At 48.4% G+C, this 23,104-nt stretch overlaps 1 pseudogene; it reads right to left on the bottom strand.

Moving 5' to 3' along the window:
- Positions 1 to 839: 839 nt before the first annotated feature.
- LOC125942849 (uncharacterized) lies at positions 840 to 3,931 on the bottom strand (annotated as a pseudogene).
- Between the last annotated feature and the right edge of the window lie 19,173 nt (positions 3,932 to 23,104).

Below are 23,104 nucleotides of genomic sequence, written 5' to 3'. Positions count from 1 at the left end.
TCGGCCATCCTTCCCCTCCGAAAAGAATGCTCCTGCAGATGACTTTACTCTGACTGAAGGCAGAAGTCCATCTGCCTGGTAGCTGTTCCCGCTTCCGTCTACCACCGTTCTTTCTGCCGTGCGTGGCTGCCATCAAAGATGCCCGGTTGCTGATGCGCCGTCGCATCCACTCTTTTGGCTGATAGCATCCCTTCTTTGCAGCACCACCCGTCGCAGTTGCTGCTGACGGATGCAAAGTTGCTGCGTTATTGTCTCGCCTGGTCCTCAGGTGGACCGATTACACCATGTGGTGCCCGGTAAAGACTGAAAACGATATTTGCCATGACCATTATAACGTCTTGTAATCTGGGCTACATACTCACACATGTGCATTGTTTATCACTTTATCCTTTTTCCGGGGACAGCTTTTCACCAGCTAACAACCTAAAGTTATCGCTCAGCGTAGGATGCGTCTGCACGCGTCGGAGCTTTCTCGAATGTTATTCTATCTTTTGCCTATGTTATCACCAACCCTGTGTAGGCGCGACATCAGTAGTGTTGCATTTTCTGGAAGGCACGCAGGCATCAGAGATTACGCCTTCGACGAGTCGTGAATAAATAGCCGACACACTTGACCCGCAGATCAGATTTCGACAATGGACGACTGTGCTCGCCGCTGTCGTGGTGATTTGCAGACATTCGCGCAATAAATAGTTTGTGACTCACAGTTCTTGCTACCGTGTTCACCTTTACTACAACGTGACGTAGTATAGTATATTGTTATGAGCCAGTTGTCCGGCAGACAATGAAGATACTGAAGCCTAGAGCAGACAAAAGGAGGAACAAGAAGGAAGGAAACCACGTTTATTCCACATGATAATGCGCCAAGGGCGCTGCGGTGGAAAGGGAGGGGGTATCATTGCAGAGGGGAAGGGTGAGGCTGCCTCCATTTTATTAACGAACGTCCTGGAGGCAGCTAAGGGGGGACCACATGACTCTGGTGGCTGTCGCGGAGCCGATCGCCGACCGGTGGTGCCGCCGGGTCCTGGAGGAACAAGAGCAATGCTCTCCAGAGCTCGATGGCATGGTCCGGAGGCGTGGGGTCCGGGCACGCCCAAGTCCGGAGGGAAGAAGGCCAGGATCCCCGCTTTATGGTGGCCAGGGCACGAAGCCTAGGTGGGATGTAGAGGGGGCACTCCCAACACAAGTGGTTGAGATCAGCACATTTGCACGTGGAACAGAACCCAGTCATGGGTGGTTCTGTGCCACCCCTGTGGAAACGGTTCAAAAAGAAAGGAGTAAGGAGGGTGCCTGTCTGAATTCTCCGAAGCAAGACTGACTCTCGCTTTGTGAATACCTTCGAGGGAAGCGACGGTATAGAGAGTGGTTTGCCCACTGCTGTGAGGTAGGCGGCACGTCGTTGTTTGGTCGCATGCTTGTCTTCCATCGGATCTGCTAGCTCAGGTGTGGCTTCCGGGGATACCGCAGTGCGCGTGGACCCAGTGGATGGCAACATCGTGATCGCATTCGTAGAGCAGGTGTGGCTGGTTACGGATCTTCCGCAGTACGGGATCTGTGTAAAGAACATTAGCACATGCCCGATGGGCAGCCTGGGAGTCTGTGTACACATGATGGTGAACAGGGTCTGTTTCAAACGAAGTTGCTGGGGCCCACTCCAAATAATATAGGATGACCATTAGCTCAGCGCGGGTGGTTTACATTGCTTCTGCTGGAATATGATGGCATCGGTTCTGATCTTGATTTGTCTGGTCATACCACTGTCACCGACCCCCTGAACGAGGCGCAGACGCCGGACCAAATTCCAAAGCCGACTTATCAGCTTCCGAAAATAATCCCACGAAAGCAAGGACAATTAAGAGTGGGCCCTCTGGTGCGCCAGCGGACGCCGGTTGCTGTCCAAAGACCGAGTCAGAGCCCAGAGTTGTCAAAACACCAACAAAATATATTCTTCACAAAAGGCAGTTACACACACACTTGCACACTTAGGCTAGACACAACACAATACAAATCAGATGGATATTCACAAAACACAGGAAATTAATTAACGACAAGCACTAAGAGTCCAACACGTAAAGTACAAAAAAAGGAACACTAAGTGTCCAATCGTATTCACCAGTGTTGGTCTTGAAGTCGGACGATCTCGGCGTAACTCGGGGCAAATCTCGAAGAAAGAACTTCTTCCGGAAATGCAGACGCCCGATGAACCCGTCGACTAGCTTGCCGGGGAATCCCCTTCTTCCGCAGACGCTCGGTCTTCACGTTACATCATTTCACCGGTGCAGACTGAACTCGCGAACTCCACTGAACGATTCTCGCACGTCGGTTATATAGCTTCCACAGGCGTTCTCGAACATTCTTATCGAAGTCGTGATCTCGTAGCATGGCCAAAGCTTGGGAAGCTTCTCGTCTTTTCTCGTACCTTGGACCGCCGTCCGAGTGTTGTCGAGGGGGGGTGATGACTCATGCTGTTGGCGCACGCTCACGCTGTAGTTGGTAGTAAGTGGTTCGTGGGGAAAGGAAAGGTTGGCGCTATCTTCTGCAGCCCTTGAGGGAGCACAGCTCAGCGCCAACCCTGTAGTTATCTCTGTCGACTCGCCGGGTGAGAAGGCGTCTCGGCGCGCGCGTGTGCTCTCTCTCTCGTTACAGTCGCTTCGTCGAGGCTCTTCTAGACGTTTCCGCGCCGTTGTTCGCGTCGCTGTTTGAGGCGTATGCGCTCTCCCCCTCTGTTGAAGTTTCCGCGGGGCCGGCGTGTTCTTTCGCTGGCTTGCGTGACACGCGGCGCGCGCTTGGATTAAGCGCTCTTTTGTGACAATCACGCAGTGGCATAGCAAGTGTTACTAGTGCTGTTAGCAGGAAGTACAGCGCCCGTGTATACGATGCGTTCAGTCAAGGGGAGTGTACTCGTATCTTTAGCCTGCCTCTTGGTATATGCAAGGCGCCGTATTCGCTGATTAGGGTCCATATTGAGAGGATGTGGCTTGCCGTCGGTTAGAGCCGTGATGTCCCACGGCGGCGTTTTGTTGGGCAAAATGGGCAATGTGTGGACCTGATACCCGAGGAGCATGAGTGTGCGTTGCCCGGCATTTGTGGCGCGAAGGCTCGTCTCCTGTGTATAGATGTGTATCTCGACGAGCTCGGACAGGTTGTTGAGCTTGCTACAGCTCTTGGGCGCTTCGAGGCGTCTATGTACCTTGGAAGTCCAGTAACAATGCGTTTGGTTTCATTAAGTAACCAGGTCGAGCGCGAGCATCTGCGTGCGGTTGACTGGATGATACGGTAGCCCATACCTGATACCGGAGACGAGAAAAGCTTGAGTGAACTGCCGCATTTCACGTTCGTTTACTCCACGGGTGCAGTTAGAGATTCTGCGTAACGCGTGCAGGATTTGTTTGCTGGTATTCATAACGCGTTGGAACCAAGTGCTCGCTTTGTATAGTTCTCGTCTACCTGCATACCGAGTACTCGGATAGTAGATTTCCGTGTGATGGGTCGGTTACCGATGTAAAGTTTAAAATATTGCTTTTCTTCCTGTTTGACAAAGGTGGATCGGCCACCATGAATGACGACGAACTCTGTTTTGTCTGGGGCGGTGTGTAAACCCGTTTCGTGGCACAGTCGTGAATAATGTGAGAGCTTTGTAAGACGCCTTCCTTCTCACCGATGGACCCTTGATGCGTCCGCGTGGTAACGTCGTCGGCGTACACCGTGTGTGTTTCAAGCCCGGTACGTCTGCAAGGCGCCTAGGTAACTGGTGCATAGCTATATTAAACAGGATCGGTGAAATCACCGAGCCCTGGGGGACGCCGACTTTGTTGGTTCGTATGGTACTCGCGTCATGAGCAACTTCGACTTGGCAGCTTCGCTTTTCTGGGAAGCACGCTATGAAGTTGTACATTTTCCCTTTAATGCCAAGGGCACGTGCTTTGGTCATGATGGTGTTGTGTGGAACGCCATCAAATGTCTTGCGTATGTCCACTGTGACAACAGCCCGTGAGTGCACCGAATTAGTGTCTGCACGCATCGTGTGCACGTGAGTGCACGCATCGATGTCTTTAGGCTCCGTATGAGGCGTTCGTAGAATCCTCCCCACCACGGGGCGCACTCGGCTATTGTTTTCCATTGTATTTGGCGTATACTGCAGTAATCCTTCACCAGTTCGTGCCCAACATTGTCAAGCTTTCCGTTAATTTCCTTCTCGGCCTTTGTAAAGGTCTTGGCGTTGTCCGAGTAGATTATGACAGGTATACCACGTCGTGCGGTGAATCGCCGGAAAGCTTGTAAAAAACTGGACGTCGACATGTCGTTGGTCATCTCCAAGTGTACTCCTCTCGTTACCGCGCAGGTGAAAATTACTACGTATTGTTTCACAATCTCGTCTTTGCTTTTCGCGTAAAGTGTTCCGGTGAAGTCAACTCCTGTGACTTGAAATGGCCCCGATTCGTTGACTCTGTCCGCAGGGAGTGGAGGCGTAGTTTGAGTGGCTGGTCTTGTATTATGCCTCTTGCATACTATGCATTTGTTTAAAACTCTTTTTACAGCTTGGCGACCTTGCAATATCCAAAACTTAGCCCGTAGTTGCGCTAGCGTGGCTTGAACTCCGCCGTGCAATATTATTTTATGAACGTGACGTATCAGTAGTTCCGTGAAATACTCGTCCTTTGGAAGTACGATGACGTGCCGGTTTGATTCTTGGCTGTAGTGCAAGCGTCCTTTCTGTCTTATGAGTCCTTTGTCGTCATAGTATACTTCTTGTCCATTTATATTAAATGGTTTAGTGCTTGACTTAGCACCGCCACTTGTCTTCCTGAGTAGTACTTGTGTTTGTCGTATCCAATAGGTCTCTGCAGTTATAATCTCTTTTCCTGTTAACGGCCCCTTGTGATGTTCTTTTCTTGCGTTGTTTATGAATCTGAATATCCATGCCGTTACTCTTAGAAGTCGTCCGTATGATGAATAATTTTTTATTTCCAAGATTGGTTCATTCTCTGTTGATGCTGTGCAGGTTTGACATTGATCTTCGTGTTGATCGTCCATCTGTATATTCATGCGCATCACGCTTGCTCTTTCCGGCTCCACGGAGGTAACCCATTCGGGTCCATGCCACCACATATTGGAGTTTATTAACGTCTTTGCGCTGATACCCCGTGTGAGTAGATCTGCCGGATTGTCTTCACCTTGAATGAACGACCAGCTCGTTTGCAGTGTCTTCTCTCTTATTTCTGCGACTCTGTTGGTAACAAATGGATCCCTTTTGCTTGTTCCTTTGATCCAATGAAGTACAATCATTGAGTCGGTCCAGCAGGCAGCTTCTTGAATTCTTTCGGTGAAGTGACTTTTGATGTAGTCGCTTAGTCTTGATGCTATCACCGCTGCCATTAGCTCAAGTCTTGCTAAACTTAGCTCTTTGATTGGAGCTACACGGCTTTTCGCTGTCAGTAGCCTTGACTCTTTTGTTCCATCTTTGTACACTAGTACCAAGTATGCTGCAGCTCCATATGCTGTTGGACTCGCGTCTGCAAACACATGCAGCTTGTATGCTTGTACTGCTTGATCCTTACTTGCGTAGCATCGCTGAATTTCTAGAGCTCGCAGCTCCTCCGCTTCGGACATCAGGTCCCTCCACTTGTCGCATTCTTCTTTAGGGAGTGGATCATCCCAAGTGACGTCCGTTTTCCACAGTCGTTGAAAGCCTATTTTTGCGCGTATCGTAAAAGGTGACAGCAGACCAAGCGGGTCAAATATTCTTGCTGCTGCTTGCAATACTGTCCTCTTGGTTAAGCACGTGGTTGCTGGTAAGGGCGCCCATTTGTCCACAGGGAAGGATATCACGTCTTCTGAGTGCTTCCATATCATGCCAAGAAGCATTGTGTATCCTTTCGATCGAATCTCTATGTGAGCGTAGTCCTTCTCGTTTTCATCTATGATTTTGTTTAATCTCTCATCATTCGATGTCCATTTTCTCAGGTTCATCGCCGCCTCTTTGAACACTTGTTTTGCCTCTTTGTACAGCTTGACAGCTCCGACAAACGTTGCTGCTCCTGTGATTACATCATCCACGTAAATCGCTTTCTGTAGTTTTTCTGTTGTATCCGGAAATCGCTCAGCCACTTCTTTCAAATGGTGCTTGATTGTAGCTGCCAGAAGAAACGTGCTCGGTGTTGTACCAAAAGTAACTCTAGTCATGCGCCAGGTTTGTACTTCATTCAGCAGCCTACCGTCTGCGTCGTGCTTCCACCACAGAAATCTCATGGCATCTCTGTCCTCTTCATGGATTGAAATTTGTAGGAATGCCTTCTCCACGTCTCCTACTAGGGCCACCTTTTCATTTCGAAAGTTGATTAACAGCGAAAGCATGTCTTCGTTTAAATTTGGTCCTGCCTCCAGATTGTCGTTTAATGACATACCTTGCTGCGTGTGTGAAGAGGCGTCGAATACTACACGAACTTTAGTCGTCGCTCGGTCCTCTCGAATAACCGCATGATGTGGCATATAGTAACACAACGTAGTCAGTGGTTCTTCGGATTCCTGAACCTCTTCCGCGACTCCCGAGGTCATATATTCTGAGATAGCTTGATCGTAGCGACACAGCATTTCTTCGTTTTTCTTTAACCTTTTCGTCAGTTGGAGGAGTCTTTTCAGTGCATTGTCTTTGTTGATTTCCAAGTTGACGTTTTCTGTCCAGGGCAAGCTGACTTGATAACGACCGTTTAGTCGTACTATCTTATTTTCGAATTCTTCTACAATTTCTGCTTCTGTAGTAGTGCAACTATCTTGTTTGATTCCCATTGATTCCAAGCTCCAAAACCTCTGTAGCTCTTGCTGTAGTTTTGTTTCCGCAGCTTCAACCTTCAGAACCATGACTGCTTGATTTTGGGCTTGAGTTAATTGTGTTTTAGTTTGCTCCGATGGGCCTTGCAGTACCCAACCCAGTATTGTCTCGACAGCCATCAGTCTGCTTTCGATTTTTTGTGTTCTGCCAGTGACGAACTCCCAGTAATAATCTGAGCCGATGAGCAGCCCTATGGCATCTGTTGCCGTAGTCGCGGTTTTGTCATCTGCCACTTGTAGCTTTAGTTGATTCATTTTCTCGTTGAGTTTGTCATTTGGAGCAGGTAAACAACTGTGTGAGATGACGTCGACTTGTAGAGCTTCGATCACCGTGGCTGACTTGTTTTCTCGCGTCGCTATAGTTACCTGCACCACATTCATTTGTTTGAATTTTTCGTCTCCTCCGAACGAACCAATTGTCAGCCTTTCCTTTCGTATTATCTTCGTTCCTATTTCTTTTGCTAATCCAGCTTCAATAAATGTCCGCTGGCTTCCGCTGTCCAATAACAATCGGCAATGTCGGCCACCCTTTTCGCCATCTATCCAAGCTACAGCTGTCTGCAAAAGCACAAAGTTTTGCTTTAGATTCTCAGTGGCATGTAGAGTAGACGTCTTCGCTTCCGCTTGCTTTGTTGTGACCTGATCTGCCTTTTCTTGCCTCACCGTTCTACACACTGATGTAGCATGTCGTCCTTTGCATTGCTTGCATATAACTCTTGCTCTACAAATACGTGCGGTGTGTTTTGGCCGGGTGCATCTGAAACATGCTCTATTCTCGGTTAGAATGGCCTTTTTTTCCGTCATAGGAATGTTCCTACGACAGTCCTCAGTTGCGTGGTTGTTCTGCTTGCAGAAGAGGCAGCTTCTGTTTTCCGAGCTATAAAAGCTGGAAGCTGTTCTAAGCTGTCTGCTGTTATCCCTTGTCTTCTCAGTTATCCTCTCCTGTTCACGCTGTGTTTCTTCCCGAAACGATATTTGCTCTCGCAGAAATGACATAAGCCTGTTCAGCTTTTCCTCGCATTCTTTTCCTGTTGCGCTGATTTGTGCGCTAGCTTCCATGTTTGAGCTGTTTCTCATTGCTTCCTTTGACTTGAACTGCAGGGATAACTCCGGTGGAATTGCTCTTTTCAACGCTGTTAATAACATTGGCGCGAAACTCTCGGTCTCCACCTTCAATGATTTGAGTGCCAATGTGTTGACCTGCACTCTGTTCACTAGCTTGCGTAGTTCATCTGTTTCTTGCGCCGATTTTACTTTCTCTAGGCTCAATAGCTCGGTCATGTGCAGCTCCACTGATTGTTCACGATTTCCGAACGTTGTTTGCAGAATTTTTATCGCTTCATCATAATTTTCTTCTGCAGAGTATTGAAGCCCTTCTATCGCAGACGCTGCCTTTCCGGTTAGAGATGCTAATAAATAATTGAACTTTTGTCCCTTGCTCATGTTGGGTCTGAGGTGAACTGCTGACTCGTATTGAGCCCAGAAGCGGTTCCACTCCAAAGCTCTTCCGCCAAACTTTGTCATTTCTAGCTTAGGTAGTTTAACTAGTTCCTTTGCTTCTTGTTCTGTACTTGATGCGGCCTGCCTTGTTCCGTTATTTAAATCCACCTGTGCAGGCTCTCTCATTCTGAACTCTATGGTAGACAAAATCTTCGTTATTTTCATCTCATACTCTATTATTCTCTCGAATTCAGCTTCAGCAGTGTCTTCAGATAAAAATTTCTCCATTTGTTCGTTGGCGCTCTTGAGGCTTTCGCTTATTCCCTTAATCTGCGCGTGCGTTGAGATCAACTCTTCTCTGTTAGCGCCTTCATTGATTTGTTGTTCTGCTGAGTGGATGAGCTGCGTTATCTGTGAGCGAAGCGCTTTCCTCTTCTTCGTTATTACTTCTTTGCTCATTGCTAGGCGGTAAAATGACCTCTTACTTGTCAGTCAGCCGTTCCGGTGCTCTTGGTTTTCACTTCGGTCTCGTCGCTTGATCCAGGTTGATTCGCTGCTCCACCGCCGTTTTCTTCTCTGCTGCTTCTTTGCAGGTTCACCTTTTTGTGGGCGGGGAGGTAGTATCCTGGTCACGGCACCATTGTTAAAACGATCGAGACCAGTGACTGCTTCGAACATGAACGGTTTATTGAAGAAGTGAAAGTGGCGCGCGCTTGCGCCAAGGAGGCGTTCTCTTGCTCTTCGTCTTCGAGTATTTTGATGATGATATTTTACAGTCGAGGACGTTCTCTTTTAGGCGAAGCAGCACATCTTGTGTTGACAGCCCAGGGCGAATTCCATACAGTGTAGGAGCCAAAAGGTCGCGGTCTTCAAGGTACCGCATAAAGCGTGTGTTGACCATGCTCTCCATTACTTTACAGACACGAATTTAAAGAGATCGTATGGAGGTTGGATAAGGTATGTGGTGGCTTTCCAGGCTTCGAAATGGGCTTGACCACCGAAAACTTCCAAGTGGAGGGCAGTACCCCGGTATCCCAGACTCGATTAAGTTCTTCGAGAAGAGCGTCCTTGTTCTCAAAGGACAAGTTGAGTAGATAGATGAGCCATGGACACCTCATCGGCTCCTGGAGCACTATGTGCACTAGCATGCTCCAAGGCGTGTTCCAGCTCGATCATAGTGAAGGGGGCTGTTAAGAGGCTCGCTATCCTCAAAAGAACACAGACAGCAAGAATTGGTATCCGCCTCCGTTCGTACGCAGAACGTCGCCGCAGCCGAAGAGGCCGCTATGGCCCTCGCAATCTCGGCATCGAGACAAAACGAAGAACTATATATTCTTACAGACTGTCAATCAGCATGTCGAGCCTACGCGAATGGCCATCTACATAAAATCGCATGCGATATTCTACATCGCCTCAACGAAATACCCCGCACCACGATAATTTGGACACCGGGACATGAAGGCGTCAGCGGAAACCATCGTGCACACACGATAGCCCGAGGTCACTGCAACCGGGCACTGCAAGAGACGCCAGAAGACCCAAGTCCAGACACACTACAAACTTACTACGATATACTGCAGCACTACCGCCTTTCGAGAAGAACGATGCCACCACCCCACCCATCCCTCACCAGAGCTGAAGCCACGACCTGGAGGCAACTCCAGACCAACACCTATCCTCACCTCACGCTCCTTCACGCGATGTACTCCAGACAGACAGACAAAGAACTTTTATTCAGGTCCTGAGGAACTGCGTTTGGACGCCCCCTTTCAGGGGGAGTCGGTAGCAGTCGCGGGCCGCTCCCACGCAGGGACCGGAAGACCGTGGCCCTCCGCCCTCTCGCAGGCCCTCTGGACAGCCCGAAGTTGAAGCGAGAGGTCGCCGCTTTTAAGGGCTTCCTCCCAGACCTCTTCGTTGTTGAACTCTGTGTCGCGTAACGCAGGACATTGCCAGAGCATGTGAGCTAATGAGCAGTACGCCTCTCCGCAGTCCGGACATTGCGGTTCGATGTTGGGCGAGAAGTGACTAAATCTGCCCCTCGAAGGGAAAGACCCCGTTTGGAGCATCCTAAAGGCCGTCGATTGCGATCGAGTGAGTCTAGGGTGAGGAGGTGGAAAAGCCCTCCGCGAAAGATGATAATGAGTCAAGATCTCGTGGAAAGTGAGGAGCGAGTCCCTGTACCTCCCGGCGTCCCCGCCTTCGAATCCGCCGGCACCGCCGCGGTGAGCGAAACCTCGCGCACGGTCATGGGCAAATTCATTGGCGTTGGGAACATCGGGATGTACGTTGGCCCCCATGTGGGCCGGGAACCATTTTATAGTGTGAAACCCGGCAGCCCCCTCGCTGCCGAGGATGGCCGCTGCTTCCCGCGAGATCGAGCCCGAAGCGAAAGCCCTAGCTGCGGACCGCGAGTCCGTGAATATATTTGGACGCGACGGGTCCTTCATTGCTATAGCGATGGCTATTTGCTCAGCCACCGTTGCCGAAACATTTCGAACCGAGGCAGAACATAGGAGTTTGCCAGTATGGTCGACAGAAACCACTGCGAAGCAATCGGAACGCTCGTACTGGGCTGCATCGACAAAGGCTGCGAGATCCCCACTATCTGCAACCGATTTTAATAATGAACGGGCCCGAGCTATGCGGCGCCCTACATTGTATTGCGGGTGGACATTTCTTGGAAGTGGAGCTACCGTAAACGTACCTCTGATTGAGGATGGTAGAGTCACTTTACGCTGGTTAGTCTCCGTAAGACCGCAGCCTATGGATTCCAGGATGCGCCTACCAGCCCGCGAGGACGATAGACGCACGACCTGAGCCATCTGCTGGGCCTCGATCACCTCCGCGAGTGAGTTATGCATGCCTAATTGTATGAGCTTCTCGGTGCTGGTGGTGATAGGCAAGCCTAGAACTCGCTTTATACTTTTGCGCATTAGTGCATCAATTTTTGGCTCTTCCCTTTTGGACCAGTGCAGCGCCGAAGCGACGTAATTAATGTGGCTCATGAGAAACGCATGGTAGAGCCGTAGGAGATTGCTCTCGCTCAGCCCTCCCCTGCGGTTCGAGACCCTGAGTATGAGCCTAAGCATGTTCTCCGTCTTGGAGGTGATGCGGGCTATTGTCTGTGAGTTGCCCCCTTTGGACTCCAATAGGAGTCCGAGGATCCTGATGGAGTCTACCCTGGGGATCATTAGCCCATCCCGTGTGTATAGAGCTATGGGAATCTGCTCTAAAGGAGTGAAGTTCCTCACCCCTTGTCGTGTGGGTCTGTAGAGTAATAACTCGGACTTAGCCGGTGACAGGCTCAGGCCCGAACCGACTAGAAAGTTCTCCGTGATGTCTAGTGCCTGTTGAAGCGCCTGCTCTACCCCGGCGTCGGACCCTCCCATGCACCACACGGTGATATCGTCCGCGTAGAGAGCATGGTTAGTCCCGCGCACCATGGCGAGTCGCTCCGAGAGGCCCTTCATGGCAATATTGAAGAGTAGAGGAGATATGACTGCCCCCTGAGGGGTGCCTCTCGCTCCCAAGGTAAATTCCTCGGATTTGACTTGACCGATCTTGATGGTAGCCCTGCGATCACTCAGAAAGGAGCTAACGTACGCGTGGAAACGTTGTCCCAGCCCCATATCCGAGACCGCCTCAAGCACAAATTTGTGTGAGATATTGTCAAAAGCTTTGGCCAGGTCTAGAGCTAGTATGCCTCTAGTATCCCTGGTGTAGTTGTCAATAATCTGTCTCTTGATAAGGAGCATGACATCCTGTGTGGATAGTGCAGGTCTAAATCCCACCATATTGTGTGGAAATAGCTCTTTGCACTCTATGTACCGGGATACCCGATTGTGAATCGCATGTTCAGCCACCTTGCCTACGCAGGACGTAAGCGAGATGGGCCGCATGTTCTCCGGCGCTAGAGGTTTACCTGGCTTTGGGATGAGCACAACCGAGGCCGTCTTCCAGGATTCGGGGACCAGCCCCGTCTCCCAGATTTTATTGACTTCCTCAGTGAGCTTTTCGATGGATTTACCGTCCAAGTTGCGTAAGAGCTTATTTGAGATTCCATCCGGGCACGGTGCAGAGCGCCCGTTGAGCTCATGGAGGACCTCCAGAATTTCGTGTTCCGTAAAAGGTGCGTCCAGCTCCTCAACCGGTCCCCCCCGGTAACGAGGATAGTCCGCATCCCCGGAAGGGCCCAGCGGAAGATATCTGTCCGCTAACTCCTGCAGGAGGGCCTTTTCGGACACCCCCTTCGCCTTTTGGCTATGAACGATTCTGTCAATAGCCAATCTCTGATTTCCCTTGGACTGCGACTCATCAAGTAATTGTTTGAGGAGGTTCCACTTGCCTCCCACTACATGGGCATGCCAAAATATCGCCAATAACTCCCCAAATCGAAACGCAACGCACGAGCAGTGGGAGATGGTGCTGACCAGCTCGGCACTGGAGGATCAGCGAAAGCTTATCGCCAGAGCCGAAAGTGCTGCCACCGCCGCTGGGGCCCTGGACTGAAGGCTCCACCATAGCCTCCTATATACTTCATGCCTGCCCATCGGCGCCGAGAACGCAGGGAACCGGTCGTCGCGCCTAGTGCCGTCACTCGCCACCAGATGGCGGTGCTACCCCAGAATAGAATGCGTAAAGTAGAACCGGCGATAGCAGAGAGGGTAGGGGTAGACGAACGAGTCCAGGTTAGCGCGCTTCCGGGGAAGCCGATTAGAGAGGTGATCGCGAAGGCCAAGGAACGCATGTGGTGATGATGATGATGATGAAGATTTATTGGCATCCCCTTTGAAACGGGGTGGCGACAAATAGTCACCTAGCCTGCTTGATTTAATCAGGTATACTACACATGTTCTTTATCTCGCATTTTTGTATACCTTTTTCAAAAAATTTAGCTTGTACCGCTGCCTATGATTTTAAGAGATCAGGTCGTATCCATCTTTTCCCTGCTTTTTTTCCACCAGTTCTCTAATCGTCTCTTGCTGATCTCTACGGCTGATCTGTTTGTTTCCTTCCACTTTAAACCCAAGCGCTTCTGGGAGTTGCACGTTACCTACGGTTCTCGCTGGGTGGATCCCGTCGCATTCCATTAGGATGTGCTGAGTGGTCTCTGGATCTTTACTGCAGCATGCACATGTCTCATCTAGTTGCGAATATTTGTTCCAATATGTTTTCGTCCTTAGGCAACCGGCTCGAGCCTCAAATAGCAAGGCACTGCCCTTTGTGTTATCGTACAGATTTTCCCTTCTAATTTCTTTCTTCTCATTCTTGTAAATCTCCATTGTCCTTTTCGTTTCCATTCTTTGCATCCAATTCACGGTCTCTATTTCTCTCACTTTCTTTCTGATGACCCCTGGTTGTCTATTTACAGTTTCGATTATCCTGTACTTGGTTGCCAACTTCCTTGACCTCTTCCTCCATTCTGTGTCCACGCTTTTCATGTAGAGATACTTGTGCACTTTAGCAGCCCATTTATTTTCATCCATGTTCCTGAGCCTTTCTTCAAAACTAATTTTGCTTTGTGCTTCTCTGACTTCAAAAGAGGCCCAACCCATGTCTCCATGCACTGCCTCATTTGTCGTATTACCGTGTGCTCCCAAAGCCAACCGGCCTACTGATCTTTGGTTAACTTCTAAACCCGCCAATATATCCGATTTTAAGCATATAATGGCATTTGCGAATGTTAGCGCTGGCACCATTACTCCTTTCCAGATTCCACGCACCACCTCATACTTATTGTGGCCCCACAGTGCTCTGTGTTTCATTAATGCTGCATTCCGCTTCCCCTTTATTTTCAGATTATCTTGGTGGTTGCTTGAGTAATTCTTTCCTTCGTTTATGTGTACGCCGAGGTACTTATATTGCTTCACTATGGGTATTACTTGCTGTTGAATTGACACCACGAAGTTACTCGTGTGTTCATTAAAGATCATAATCCCTGATTTCTCTGTGCTAAACTTAAGGCCTAGATTTGTCGCTGCGTTCCCACAGATATTCGCAAGTATCTGTAAATCTTTTTTATTGTCCGCTAGTAGCACAATGTCGTCTGCGTACATCAATCCAGGGACCTTCTGTTGCACCATTTGTCCATTACGCATGTAGGATAAATCAAAACCTAATTCGCTGTTTTCCAGTCGTCTTTCTATGCCCTTGACGTAAAGCGTGAACAACAATGGTGACAGAGGGCATCCTTGCTTCAATCCTTGGTGAATTCCCACCATTTCATTTCCTTTTCGACCTTCCCATGCCACTTGTACTTGGTTGTCTCGATATATCTCCCTCAGCAGCTCCACGAAATCGTCATCTATGCCTTCGTATTGAAGAATATCCCACAACAATTCCCTGTCTACGTTGTCATAAGCTCCTTTAATATCTAGAAATGCTACCCATAAAGGTCTTTTCTGAGCTACTGAAATCTCTATGCACTGAGTTAGTACAAACATATTGTCTTCTAAGCGTCTGCCTGGCCTGAACCCGTTCTGTAGTTCCCCCAATACACCGTTTTCCTCCACCCACTTCGACAGTTCTAATTTTATGGCTTGCATTGCCATTCTATATATCACCGACGTTACTGTAACTGGCCTGTATGAGCTCGTCTTATCCTTATGTCAATGGAGGACACAATGGAGCTCGTCTTATCCTTATCTCAATGGAGAACACAATGGAGGAGAGACACCTAGTGGTGATATAGGGCGGAGTGATTGACGTACTGAACGGACGAGGAGCAGGAATCACAAAGCAAATAGCAAAAGGGGTCACCGACCTGCGGAATGTTTCAAAAGAAGTACAAATCGCGGTGTGCACGGTGCCAGAGGTTGAAAGGCAGGGTTATAAAATTGAAAGGGCAGTTCTTGCAGTAAACAGGGAAATTTGGACTCTAGCTAAAGCAATGAATTTTACGGTCATTGACATCAACCGTGAAGTGCACCGAGCAGGCCGCGAAGGCGCTTTTGTGCGTGACGGGATACATTTTAGTGAAAGTGTAGCAACACCGGTCGGAAGTCGATTCGCGGCACGAGCTGTAGCTTTTTTAGGCGGGCCCCAGGCAATCAGGAAGCAGGATTAAGTATTGAACATAGCGAAACACCAGTAAAGGGCAGAATTAGGCGACCAGGAGTCAGGAAAAGACGCAGAAAGGATAAGAATAGAGAAGGTAAAATTTGCTACATTAACATGCAGGGTGGTCGTAAGCAGGAAAAATGGCTGGAAATTCAAACGCAACTGAATTATGAAGCGATTAGTGTGTACGCCTTGACCGAAACGCATCTACGAGATTTGGAGCAGCCGCCTGTTATTGACAACTTTGTATGGGAAGGGTGCAACAGAATGACCGGGTCAAGGAAAGGCGGAGGCGTAGGCGTACTAATTAGGCGAGGTCTGAAGTGGCGAAGGGTAAACGAGACATGTAAAGAGCATTTATGGATTAGTGGTACATGGCAAGGTAAAAAGACGTGGCTGGGAGTAGCTTACCTATGGACAGGTAGTGATAGCAGGGAAAAAAATAAGGAATTGGTCGATTGCATTAGAAGCGATATTAATGAGTTCAGTAACTCGGGCCAGGTGATATTAGTGGGAGATATGAACGCACACATGGACGATTTAGACGGATATACTGATTACAACGGCTCTCTAGTGCTGGATTTGTGTGATGAACAGAACCTTATAGTAGTTAACAGGGAGAATAAGTGTCATGGACAGGTAACGTGGCAATGCGGAAACAGGCAGTCATGTATCGACTACGCCTTAGTCTCAGAAATGATCTACGAACAACTGGACCAAATGATAATAGACGAAAATGGAAAAAAATAGCCTGGGAAGCGATCATAGACGTTTAGCATTAAAGTTTGGGAGAGATACCAGCGCAAAACATGAACCAATAACCTCAGAGTTTTTAAAAATGAATGACGAGCAAATAACAGAGATCGCAAACAACATAGAGAAGAAAATTGAGGCTTTTCCTACAGCAGTCTGGGAATATAAGGAACTGGTGGAGGTTATGCAGCATGAAATAAGGCGGACACGGCAATACAATTGTTGGATTGGAAAGAGGAAACCACGTAAGTGGTGGAACAAGGAAATTAAACAAGCTATAGAAGAGCGTAAAGAGGCATCTAGGGTTCATCGAGAAGCCAAAAAGTTGGGATTACAAGAAGAAGAGGTGCTCCTTAGATGGAATACATACCGAGAAAAGAAAAGGGTTGCGAGTGAGCTCGTGCAAGAGAAAATTAAATGCGCAAGTGAACGTTGGGTGCATAACATTCACAAAAGAGACAAAGGCGCCCCAAAAAGATTCTGGAACCATATAAAAGCACTCGGAGCTCCAACTAGAAACTCGCAAACGGCTATAAGGGATGAAGACGGTAACATCTATGAAGGCGATGATGCGCTGCGGTACATCACAGACGTTATCAGGCATAACTTCGGTACGAGAAAAAGCGTAGTTCAGACAACAGATCCAGCAACAACAGAGAAGCCTGAGAGATCAAAATTCAGCATAGAAAGCTTTTATTGGAAAAAGGCAGCAGAAAATGTCCCTAACAACACGGCAGCAGGACCCGATAAAATCCCAATACAGCTAATGAAAAACCTCGGTCCAAAAAGCAAGGCACTGCTGACTAATGCCATAGAGCAAGTGATTAGAACAAAGAATATTCCCGTTGGATGGCGTGAAAGCAAGATGAATCTTATCTACAAAGGCAAAGGAGATAAGGATAAGACGAGCTCGTACAGGCCAGTTACAGTAACGTCGGTGATATATAGAATGGCAATGCAAGCCATAAAATTAGAACTGTCGAAGTGGGTGGAGGAAAACGGTGTATTGGGGGAACTACAGAATGGGTTCAGGCCGGGCAGACGCTTAGAAGACAATATGTTTGTACTAACTCAGTGCATAGAGATTTCAGTAGCTCAGAAAAGACCTTTATGGATAGCATTTCTAGATATTAAAGGAGCTTATGACAACGTAGACAGGGAATTGTTGTGGATATTCTGTGTGTTGTGGGAAGGCATAGATGACGATTTCGTGGAGCTGCTGAGGGAGATATATCGAGACAACCAAGTACAAGTGGCATGGGAAGGCCGAAAAGGAAATGAAATGGTGGGAATTCACCAAGGATTGAAGCAAGGATGCCCTCTGTCACCATTGTTGTTCACGCTTTACGTCAAGGGCATAGAAAGACGACTGGAAAACAGCGAATTAGGTTTTGATTTATCCTACATGCGTAATGGACAAATGGTGCAACAGAAGATCCCTGGACTGATGTACGCAGACGACATTGTGCTACTAGCGGACAATAAAAAAGATTTACAGATACTTGCGAATATCTGTGGGAACGCAGCGACAAATCTAGGCCTTAAGTTTAGCACAGAGAAATCAGGGATTATGATCTTTAATGAGCACACGAGTAACTTCGTGGTGTCAATTCAACAGCAAGTAATACCCATAGTGAAGCAATATAAGTACCTCGGCGTACACATAAACGAAGGAAAGAATTACTCAAGCAACCACCAAGATAATCTGAAAATAAAGGGGAAGCGGAATGCAGCATTAATGAAACACAGAGCACTGTGGGGCCACAATAAGTATGAGGTGGTGCGTGGAATCTGGAAAGGAGTAATGGTGCCAGCGCTAACATTCGCAAATGCCATTATATGCTTAAAATCGGATATATTGACGGGTTTGGAAGTTAACCAAAGATCAGTAGGCCGGTTGGCTTTGGGAGCACACGGTAATACGACAAATGAGGCAGTGCATGGAGACATGGGTTGGGCCTCTTTTGAAGTCAGAGAAGCACAAAGCAAAATTAGTTTTGAAGAAAGGCCCAGGAACATGGATGAAAATAAATGGGCGGCTAAAGTGCACAAGTATCTCTACATGAAAAGCGTGGACACAGAATGGAGGAAGAGGTCAAGGAAGTTGGCAACCAAGTACAGGATAATCGAAACTGTAAATAGACAACCAGGGGTCATCAGAAAGAAAGTGAGAGAAATAGAGACCGTGAATTGGATGCAAAGAATGGAAACGAAAAGGACAATGGAGATTTACAAGAATGAGAAGAAAGAAATTAGAAGGGAAAATCTGTACGATAACACAAAGGGCAGTGCCTTGCTATTTGAGGCTCGAGCCGGTTGCCTAAGGACGAAAACATATCGGAACAAATATTCGGAACTAGATGAGACATGTGTATGCTGCAGTAAAGATCCAGAGACCACTCAGCACATCCTAATGGAATGCGACGGGATCCACCCAGCGAGAACCGTAGGTAACGTGCAACTCCTAGAAGCGCTTGGGTTTAAAGTGGAAGGAAACATAAACAGATCAGCCGTAGAGATCAGCAAGAGACGATTAGAGTACTGGTGGAAAAAAAGTAGGGAAAAGATGGATGCGACCTGATCTCTTAAAATCATAGGCAGTGGTACAAGGTAAATTTTTGAAAAAGAAAAATAATGATAGGTATACAAAAATGCTAGATAAAGAACATGTATAGTATACCTGATTAAATCAAGCAGGCTAGGTGACTATTTGTCGCCGCCCCGTTTCAAAGGGGATGCCAATAAATCATCATCATCATCATCCTCAGAAATACAGGACGCTCTACGGCGGCCTGCGCTGTAGCATAACTGTATATCACGCTATTTTTTTACCGGTGCCGATTCTATTGTTTTACAACATCTGCGGGTGTTTAACGCCGACACAGAAGCGTACAGGCCGCCGCGCATTGCTTCTTCCAAAAGAAAAGAACAATAAAAGGAAAACCACAGCTCTTATCTGTACTAGTATGAAGCTTCATTTTCCTCTGCTTATTATTACATATGTTTTGTATGTCAGTGTGGAGAAAGAATAATGTCGGCTGTAATAACTCCACAACAAAAACTTTTATTACCATCATTTGGATTTAAAGTTTGTGAAGCTTTCGTGACAGGGGCTCCTGTGAAAAAACTTTTCCGATGTCGTTCTTGTCCGTTATCTTCAGTGCAAAATTAGTGAATAGATGGCGCAACAACTTTGTCACCATGATCTCAAACAGCTTCTCGTGATGCTCAGGCACTGAACAATTCAATAGTTCACGCTCTCGCAGCACTTGAGCAGCATTCACGGCAGTCTCCCTCAACGGCTGCTTAAAATTTCTTAGCTTAGCGAGCACTACTTCAACCTACTTGTGCGAAGAGTTCAGCACAACTAAGCACAACTACGAGTTCGTCTGACCGATACAGCAGACGGCTGCTGTCTTGAAGCCTAACCAGAGAATCTGATGGCGCCGAGGGCTTGGAATTTGTCAACAAACTGAGGCATTCTTTGCAAGACACCCGCTCATTAACAGCTTAACAGCTCTTTATAGGTATCCGCCAACCATCGCTAGTGCTGCAGATTCTGGCGAACGAAGCGTTTTTTTTTTGCGCCGGGTAATGTGGTTGAAGAGCGCTGCTGTCGTCTCTTTGGGAAATTTTTTAGGTAGTTCTGGCGTAGTGCTTACGCTCAGTTGCCGGCGTAGCGACGAGCGTGTGCTATCTTCCGTGTCCATCACGTTGTTGTTTGTCGATGTTGACGCAATGCCTGTCTGCAGAGACTTTTCTGTTCCGCACAAAACTGCCCGTGAGTCTGTCTGATCGTTGCTTCCAGCTGACCTCCTCAACCACCTAAAAAAAGATTCATTGGCGTCAGACGAGAGCTTTCTAGTGAGAACAAATCGAAAGTGCATCTCTCTCAGCAAGTATCTGACGTATTCCACGTTTGACACATTCAAACTTAAAGCCACTTCTCTGGAAGTTCTTCATCGCTCGGAATTTCATGAAATGAGATGCCTAGGACCTTTCTCTTACTGTACGAGGTGCATCCAGGTCCACAACAATACGCCATACTACTGGGTACAACTCGCAAAGCGCCCTATCAAACCACTTAAAGTAGCACAACTCACTCGTGACCACAATGTCTTCTTTTCGGCCAGAAGGCTTTCATTTGAGCTGCTGCTAGACGTCCTCAATACGGAACCGACAGTGTCACCACAGCCACAGTCGTTCAATACCATGCCGCAGCTCACCGCGTCAATCCAAGGCAGAAGGCAAGTTTTTTTTTCCAGCCGTGGACTGCTGCCGAAAGGTAATCTCCCAACAAACCAGCGAACCGTCGGCAGGCTAGGCAAATTAATATTGTCTCGATTTGACACTAATGGAGACGCGCACACGCAATTTTTCCCGCCTTTAACCATGCACGGCGGCTAGCGAACTATTCTGGGGCAGCAGCGCCCCTAGCGGGCGACCTGCGAGGAGGTCAGGAGAGGAGGTTGAACGGCGCTCCCGGAGTGATTGCGCGGGCACAGAAAGTATATAGGAGGCTATGGATCCACCCACCACGGAGATCGACGCTTCTCCGTGCCTCATCAAAATAAAGTTTTGTCTCTCTCTCTCTATATTGCCACGCGTTAGTAACGCTAGAGAACGAGGACGAAGAAGTGTTGTTGGCTGCTGCGGCCAAAACAGTAAACAGCCGTTCGCTCGGAACTGACTGCCTGCCTTTTCCTCTCGCGACAAACTGGTGGAGGTGCTGGGTACACATACGCCCTATGCCTGCTGGTCCTGAACCAGAAGCTACCAACGCCAGTACCTCAGAGACTGCAGAAATCCATCGAAGCAGCCGTCGCCTCCAAGGTCTTCCACCGCAGTACAGTGCCCTGGCAAACTCTGCGAGGAAGATGGCAACAACAACCGCAACCCAAACCGAGGAGATCCCAAATGCTGCTGTACCTTGCATTGTCAACGCGCCTCGCACGCCTAACCCGTTCCACGGCGACGCCTTTGAGGACGTAGAAGACTGATTAGACCATTTCGACCGGGTCGCCACCTTTAATGACTGGGATGAGCGCCGTAAGTTGAAGAACGTCTACTTTTCCCTTTTAGACGCGGCAAGAGTATGGTACGAGAACCACGAAGTTTCACGAGAAACGAAGTTTCGTTTACCAGCTGGCAGGAGTTTTACTGCCTGCTTCGTGACGCCTTCAGTACCCCCGGAAGGAAAGAAAGAGCCGAACAGGCACTATCTTCCAGGTTCCAAATGCCGAACGAAACCGTCGCCATGTTCGTAGAAGACATGACACGATTGTTCCGTCGGGCCGACCCACTAATGCCAGAAGACAAGAAGGTGCGCATGTTAATGCGAGGCGTAAAAGAACAGCTTTTCGCGGGCCTCGTGCGCAATCCTCCTACAACGGTGTCTCAGTTCGTCCGTGAGGCAACAGTCATGGAGCGCATGCTTCGGCAGCGGCTATCGCAGTATGAACGCCAGACCACCATGACTGCGGCATGCTCGCTTGTACCTGCAAGGGATGACAGGGAGTCCCTTACCGAACTAATACGGCAGGTTGTTCGAGAAGAACTCCAGAGGCATTATGGATCGGCACCTCCGAGTGCCGCGGCTCTTACGGACGTCATTCGAGAGGAAAAGGCAGGCAGTCAGTTCCGAGCGAACGGCTGTTTACTGTTTTGGCCGCAGCAGCCAACAACACTTCTTCGTCCTCGTTCTCTAGCGTTACTAAAGCGTGGCAATATATATATATCTCAAAATGTGCATCCTTCTGGTACGTGGTGTCTGTAGGGCGAGACGTCTGCGGGAGAAACACTTGAGCGGCCTGTTCGGCGAGTTCCTGAGTGCTGATGCCTTCACGGAGGCCCACACGAGCCGCGCCGTTGTTAGTCTTGCGCTGGCCGAGAAGAGAGCGCAGGATGGCCCAACCCTTGCACGCGTGAGTCTGTCCATTGATCGATTCGCAAATTCCCATCCAGTGGTCTGACGGGAGCATAGTCGTATATTCTTCAATGGAACGCTGTATTTTGCGCAGCCGTGCCTTGTGGTGCGCAGCGCGACCAGACCGCCTGTACTGAGCGAGAATCAGGCGCCTTCTATTCTAAAAGGTGAGCAGATGTCTATCAGGCTCTGGGTGGTCAGATGGAACCTGTAAGTTCTTGGTGGCTCTTCCCTTTGCTGCGCATAGCTGTGATACCAGATGGTCAATGTGCTTGGCTGGAGGCTGCTGCTGCAATAAGTGCTACGCAGCGTCGGTGACGTGAACTACGAAGTGGCCCCAGTGACAACATTGCAGACACGGACCAGGATGCAAAGACAATCGAGCTCGGACGTAGTTCATGTTGTGCGCATACACTGCGTGTTCGTAACTTTTTCCCCCATCATTCACCCTTCTTTGGTTCTGCTTTTCATTTATCGTCGTCAGCTTGCTTCCTCGTTCATTGAATATGCCGGCGTGACGTTTATTTTTTTGTAATTTCCTTTTGCCTACGTTGTGTTATGAAAAAAAAAACTTTAGGTCAGCCGTAATTTGTGGTTCGTATCAAGAAATTATCATCAGCAATGAAGAGAGAAATAAATGGAAATAAACTTTGTCTTCGAGGCGGGATTCGAGCCCACGTACCCACGGTCCCAAGGCGAGCGTTGTAACCACTAGGCTATACAGCCACTTATTTTTTCTTTATTGTCTCATGTGCAAAATTCACTCATTTATCAACAGCCCAGTTCAACGAAGCAGCACGTGAAAATCATATGTAACATTTACCAACCAGCATGATTGCAATCAGATCAAAATTCTCTTAATGTTGCCAAAGGTTCTAACCTCGACAACCACTCCGGGGCGCATTCATGCGCTTTCTGCACCTCCAGAAAGGCATTTATACTCTCTCGGAAGTACATTCGCGCAGGTCGTGCGTCTGGGCCACAGTAATAGCCCGCCATTCTGGCGCGCCAGATGCTGTGAAGGCCAACGAGCATTACCAGATCAAAAGGAAGCCTATCGTCGTTTTCAATCGCTAGATATCTGATGCAGTAGGGATC

Source organism: Dermacentor silvarum, chromosome 2 (assembly GCF_013339745.2).
Source record: "Dermacentor silvarum isolate Dsil-2018 chromosome 2, BIME_Dsil_1.4, whole genome shotgun sequence".
Classification (NCBI taxonomy): Eukaryota; Metazoa; Arthropoda; class Arachnida; order Ixodida; family Ixodidae; genus Dermacentor; species Dermacentor silvarum.
The sequence above is the reverse complement of the archived record's forward strand: the minus strand, read 5'-3'. Positions and strand labels throughout refer to the sequence as shown.